We start from the raw sequence: 5,940 nt of genomic DNA on the forward strand, positions 1-5,940 counted from the left end.
CATCAACCTCAAGTGAGCTGCGATAACACTGAAACACGTTTGATTTCTCTTTTGACAGAGCAGTTTATGTTTAAATGTCAACAAAGATTCCTGTAAAAAGTAACAGCGATTTCTTAACTGCCATCAAGCAATCATATGTGGCTTGGCTAAAACAAGTTCTTAAATTTTAAAAAAGAAATATTTCGTTTGTTTAGAACTTCGCGCAAAGCTACTCGATGGCTATTTGTCTTAGCCATTCCTAATTTAGCAGTGATTAACTGGATGAAAGGCAGCTAGTCAACATCACTCACCGACAACTCTTGAATTACTCTTTTCATCAACAAAGATTGATACTTAACATTACTTTATAACGTTTCCAAGGTTGGAAAGGCAACTGTGTTCGGTAAGAAGAATTCAAACCTACGATCTGTAAATTGCAAGAAAACCATCCTAACCATCAGGTCAGACCAAGTTCATATATGAAACATATTTACTGAATGTTTTTGTGTTTTTTTTCATAATCACCAAATTCTTGGCCCGGCATGGCCAAGCGCGTAAGGCATGCGACTCGTAATCCGAGGGTCGGGTTCGCGCCCGCGTCGCGCTAAACATGCTCGCCCTCCCAGCCGTGGGGGCGTATAATGTGACGGTCAATCCCACTATTCGTTGGTAAAAGAGTAGCCCAAGAGTTGGCGGTGGGTGGTGATGACTAGCTGCCTTCCCTCTAGTCTTACACTGCAAAATTATAGACGGCTAGCACAGATAGCCCTCGAGTAGCTTTGTGCGAAATTCCAAAAACAAACAAACAAACCAAATTCTTTAGTAAATATATAACTTGAAAGAAGCTAAATAATCTATAATATAAATAATTTTATTTAATATAAATTAATAATCTATAATAAATATTTTTTTTTCAACATTTTGACGAAAAGCTGAAGCAAGAGCTATCTTCCCACAGGATACAGTAATTTTGAACTGGTAGTTAACAGCATCCATCACCAGTCTTGGGCTATATTGTCTAATTAAATAGTATAATTCAACAGTCACTCTTATGGTGCACCTATGGCTCTGGATTTTGGAGCTATTTTTTGCAACGGTCAGCAAACCATGAACTATGTAATGCACAGTTCGAACATTTAAGTATTAAAGTATGTTAGACCTATAATAAACATATTATATAAAAAAGATATTGCTGTAGGCTACTTAGTGATATATTATATATATTGAGTATAGGAAAATGTAGCTTCTAAAGATAACTTGCAGACCAAAAGATTTAACTACTAAGGTAAGAATATAACATTAAGAAATTTCTAAATATGTGAGGTAAGGTTTCTTGTATATTCGAAGCCACACTATAAATATGAAATAGTCGTAAAATGTGTAAAGTTGTTTCAAGAGTACAGTTAGTTCAAAAATAGTTAACGAGAAAGATAATGAGCTATTTCAAGGTAGGTGAATAAGATAACGTGTTTTTGTAAAATATTTGAATCTGTGTTCGCTGTCGCGCTTATTGGTTACTTTGAAGAAGTAATTAAATATTTTGTTAGTCATAATTTTATTAGAGAAGTATGAAAGCTAGTTGTAACGTAAGCTTACAACAAGTTACAACAGTGTACAATTGTTCAAGTTTGTTTAAAAACAACAACAAAAAACACTTTACAGAATAAAGTAGTTTTTTCTGGATGCTGAATTATTTTCAACAGATAATTCAACAGAACCAACCAATGAAAGAACGATGCTTAAAACAAACTGGTGAGAGTTGGAATATTATTTTGGCAAAAACAAAATAGAATCGTGAATACAGTAGAAGTAGAACATCAACTGTGAGGATGGTGACCAATAGCATTACTTGAGATTATGAAATCATTGCGCTTTCATCAAGAGAAAATAGAAAATTTAAAATGGACAAATAAAAATGAGAGAAAATTAAAATATAATTAAGATACGAAAAAAAAGGAAGATCGATATTAACATGACAGGAATTAATGAAAAAAAATAAAAGAGAGAATATACTATTTAAATAAGAATTAAAGTTAAAAATAAATCTGGTTAAAAACAAACTTAACGAAAATTTTGGAGATTACACGGAACTTAAACAAGAAGTTTCGAGAAACGCAAAAGGGCATCAAAGGTGTACACAGCGGCTGCAAAGATAAGACTAAAGAGTTACATGATAGTTGTAATGACAATACTGAATGATAGAGAGTTGCTTTAAGGGTTTTATTTTCTTTATTTTTTAATTAATTTATTTTACAGTTGTAGTTTAGTAAAGAGAATGGGGCAGCAGAGACGGATCACTACGTTCCTTGTTCCCAAATATTATGTTATGTTATATGTTAAGATTTGGAAAGGCGTGCCCAGTTATCTAATCTTCATGATCCTCGTGAAATGGTAAATTTGTTGGCATGTGAACAATTTATAGACCCATAAATAGATGACGGTATGAGAATCAGGCTAAATAAAAGAGGTGAATGTCTTTAATTACAGGAAGATCTGCAGCCGACAATGAAACTTAAGCCCATCACAGTTGCAGACAAATTAATGACCAGATGATTTAGAAGGTTGTGTTTGATTGGTTGTTTTTGAATTTCGTGCAAAGCTACACGAGGGCTATCTGCGCTAGCCGTCCCTAATTTAGCAGTGTAAGACTGGAGGGAAGGCAGCTAGTCATCACCATCCACCGCTAACTCGTGGGCTACTCTTTTACCAACGAATAGTGGGACTGACCGTCACATTATAACGCCCCACGGCTGAAAGGGCGAGCATGTTTGGTGCGACGGGGATTCGAACCTGCGACCCTCAGACTACGAGTCGAATGCCTTAACCCACCAGGCCATGCCGAGCCAAGATTGAAGGTGCCAGTCTACATAACCGTAATTCAATAATACAATCTAAAAACGTTTTTTTCTTCTGGGCCTGGCATAGCCAGGTGGGTTAAAGCGTTAGACTCGTAATCCGAGAGTCGCGGTTTCGAATCCCCGTCGCACCAAACATGCTCGCCCTTTCAGCCGTGGGGGTGTTATAATGTGACGGTCAGTCCCACTATTCACTGGTAAACGAGTAGCCTAAGAGTTGGCGGTGGGTGGTGATGACTAGTTGCCTTCTTTCTAGTCTTACACTACTAAATTAGGGATGCCTAGAGCAGATAGCCCTCGTGTAGCTTTGGTCGAAATTCCAAAACAAACAATAATTCTTCTGATTGAAAAAAATATATACTCGTAAGTGAAATTTGTAAAATGCTTTGCCCAAAACATAAACATGGAAAGAAAGGAGACTGCTTTATTTGTGGGCGGCCCGTCATGGCCAGGTGGTTTAGGAGCTCGACTCGTGATCTGAGGGTCGTGGGCTCTAATCCCCATCAAACTAAATATGCTCGCCCTTTCAACCGTGGGGGGCATTATAATGTGAGGGTCAATCCCGCTATTCGTTGGTAAAAGAGTAGCCCAAGAGTTGGCGGTGGGTGGTGATGACTAGCTGCCTTCCCTCTTGTCTTATACCGCTAAGATAGGGACGGCTAACACAGATAGCCCTCGTGGAGCTTTGCGCAAAATTCAAAAACAAACAAACAATCTAAAGCGACTACGTTTTTCTGTCATATAAACCACTTGTTATGAGTTGTAAGTAGTTAGGGCTGCACTTGCATGGCATGCCGACAGAGAGCGCTACATATGTTTCAAACTCTTCAATTGCTTTTGTATAGACTGGCCTACAGCTTTTGTGGGCACTCGGTAAATGTTTTACAGCAGTTACCTATACCAGGTGGCTTCTGAGTTCGATTTCTTATTTATTCTGGTAGTAATTTATCAAGAATGTCTGTGCATTTTTCGGTTAGTTTTTACAATCATATTTTCTTTTTCTTATACGTTTATTATGAGATGGTGAGAGATCAAAGACACACGTTACAGATAAAATAATCCCTGTCTAAATCCAATCTAACATCAAAGCTTGAACATTTTCTACCAATTTCAGATGAACATGTACAAACATCAAGAATATCATTAGAATTATACAAAAGACACGTGTGTGTAGAGGTTACATCATTTAACAACACATAGCTATTAATTTGTAGAAAGTTAAACAATTTTGTTCTGTTTGGGGTTTGGTTTAGTTTTGAATTTTGTGCAAAGCTACACAAGGGCTATCTGTGCTAGCCATCCCTAATTTAGCAGTGTAAGACTAGAGGAAGGTAGCTAGTCATCACCACCCACTGCCAACTCTTTTACCAATGTCTAGTTGGATTGACTATAACATATAATGCTCCCAAGGCTGAAAGAGCCAGCATGTTTGGTGTAATGGGGATCCAATTTGGGTAGTTGTATTACATTCATAAATTGCATCTTTGCTAATTTGGATCTACCATGATTATCAGGGTTTTGTTGTGTTTCTGCTGCCATCAGTGTTGAATTCAGGGGATGATTTAGCGTCATGAAAGTAAAATGTTGTTCACAGCAAAAATTATCAGTGACAAAGAATTTAATACATGATTTGATAGAATTCTTATTTGCTGAGAGTTTGTTATTGCCAAACTTTGCTCACATTTCACAAAATCTAACTTGTGCTTGTCAGACAAACCTTTTGCACTTTTCTGTACTTAGTATCAAGATTGGGTCCTTTTGGTATCATTCTAGTCCTGACATTTTAGGAGAAATGTATAGTAGTTCTGATATCTAAGAAATCTGATATGTGTTGTTTGACACATTTTGTGAAGTTCACAAAATTTATAGTAATGACAAAATAATTACATCTTATTACTATTTTAGCAAATATTTATTTGCTATCAGGGCTCAATTCACCTTCCCTTCCACCCTGAAGCCAGTTTTAGACCAGCCATTCTACCCACACTGTACTTGGTTCAGATCAATTGTAGCTCTTGGTTGCTGATTCTGTAGAGTTTACCAGCTTTACTGACTTGACAATTTCGAAGACACTGTACTTGTCATGCACCAGTTGGTAAGCTTCTGCACTCCGTTGGAGCTCACAGGATAACTTATCTAATGTATTAACTCTGAACTGGTTTCTGGCATTCAGATGTTTGTTCTTGCTGACTGGCATCAAAAGCAACTTCATCCTCCGACATTTAACTGTAGCCATTTCATAATTATCTGGCCAGATAGTTCTTTGGTGATTTTTTTTTCAAACTTATTGAAATAATTTCTAGACTTTTGAATGAGTTTGAAAAAACCACCATGGAATCTTATAATAGTCACTATTTCAATATCAATACTCTGTAAGCATTTGTTTGTGACATTAAGTCTCTTCAAAATGTAGCTAAAAAATATGGTCAAAGTTGGTGATCTCTATCTGAATCTGAGTTTCCCCTTAGTGTTTCAGCCTTGCTTTGAGTCACTGGCTTTTGGGAAATGTCCTCCTCAGTTGTATCAAAGGCTGGAATTATCTCTTTTGATGGTTTTCTGAAACTGCAGCATGCATTGTCACACACTGAACATTTTGTGATAGATAAAGTTTGATTAAATTAGATTTAGATTGTAAATGAGAAGTTAAACACTTTACACCTATTTGCAAACCCAGAAGGAAAATTGTATAACTGTTAAATGGCCCCAAAGAAAGAAGTCTCTTCCAGGCACTATTCAGCCACACATGGTTCCCCAATATTTAATAAATGTGTTCATCTTGAAGACCTATGATGTTGCTAGCATCATCACAAGAGCACCATCTGCATTTGTGACATACATATTTATTTTGTGTAGCTGTTTGAAAACAAAAAAACTCACCAGAAGATTTTATTGTCTACTGCAGTTCTGTATTGAGATGAGAAAAAAAAATTGTTTAGTGTAATTAGAAAAACAAATTGCTCAGCAAAACAAAATAGAGAAACAAGAACTAGAATATCAGTGGTGGTTTATAAGTTAGAATTGTAACTCTTAAAATAATTTTGAAAGACTACTTTTTTAAACCATATATACAAAGATTTAATGTTAAAAAACTAGTAAAAAGCATAAA

This window comes from Tachypleus tridentatus, chromosome 8 (assembly GCF_004210375.1).
Source record: "Tachypleus tridentatus isolate NWPU-2018 chromosome 8, ASM421037v1, whole genome shotgun sequence".
Classification (NCBI taxonomy): domain Eukaryota; kingdom Metazoa; phylum Arthropoda; class Merostomata; order Xiphosura; family Limulidae; genus Tachypleus; species Tachypleus tridentatus.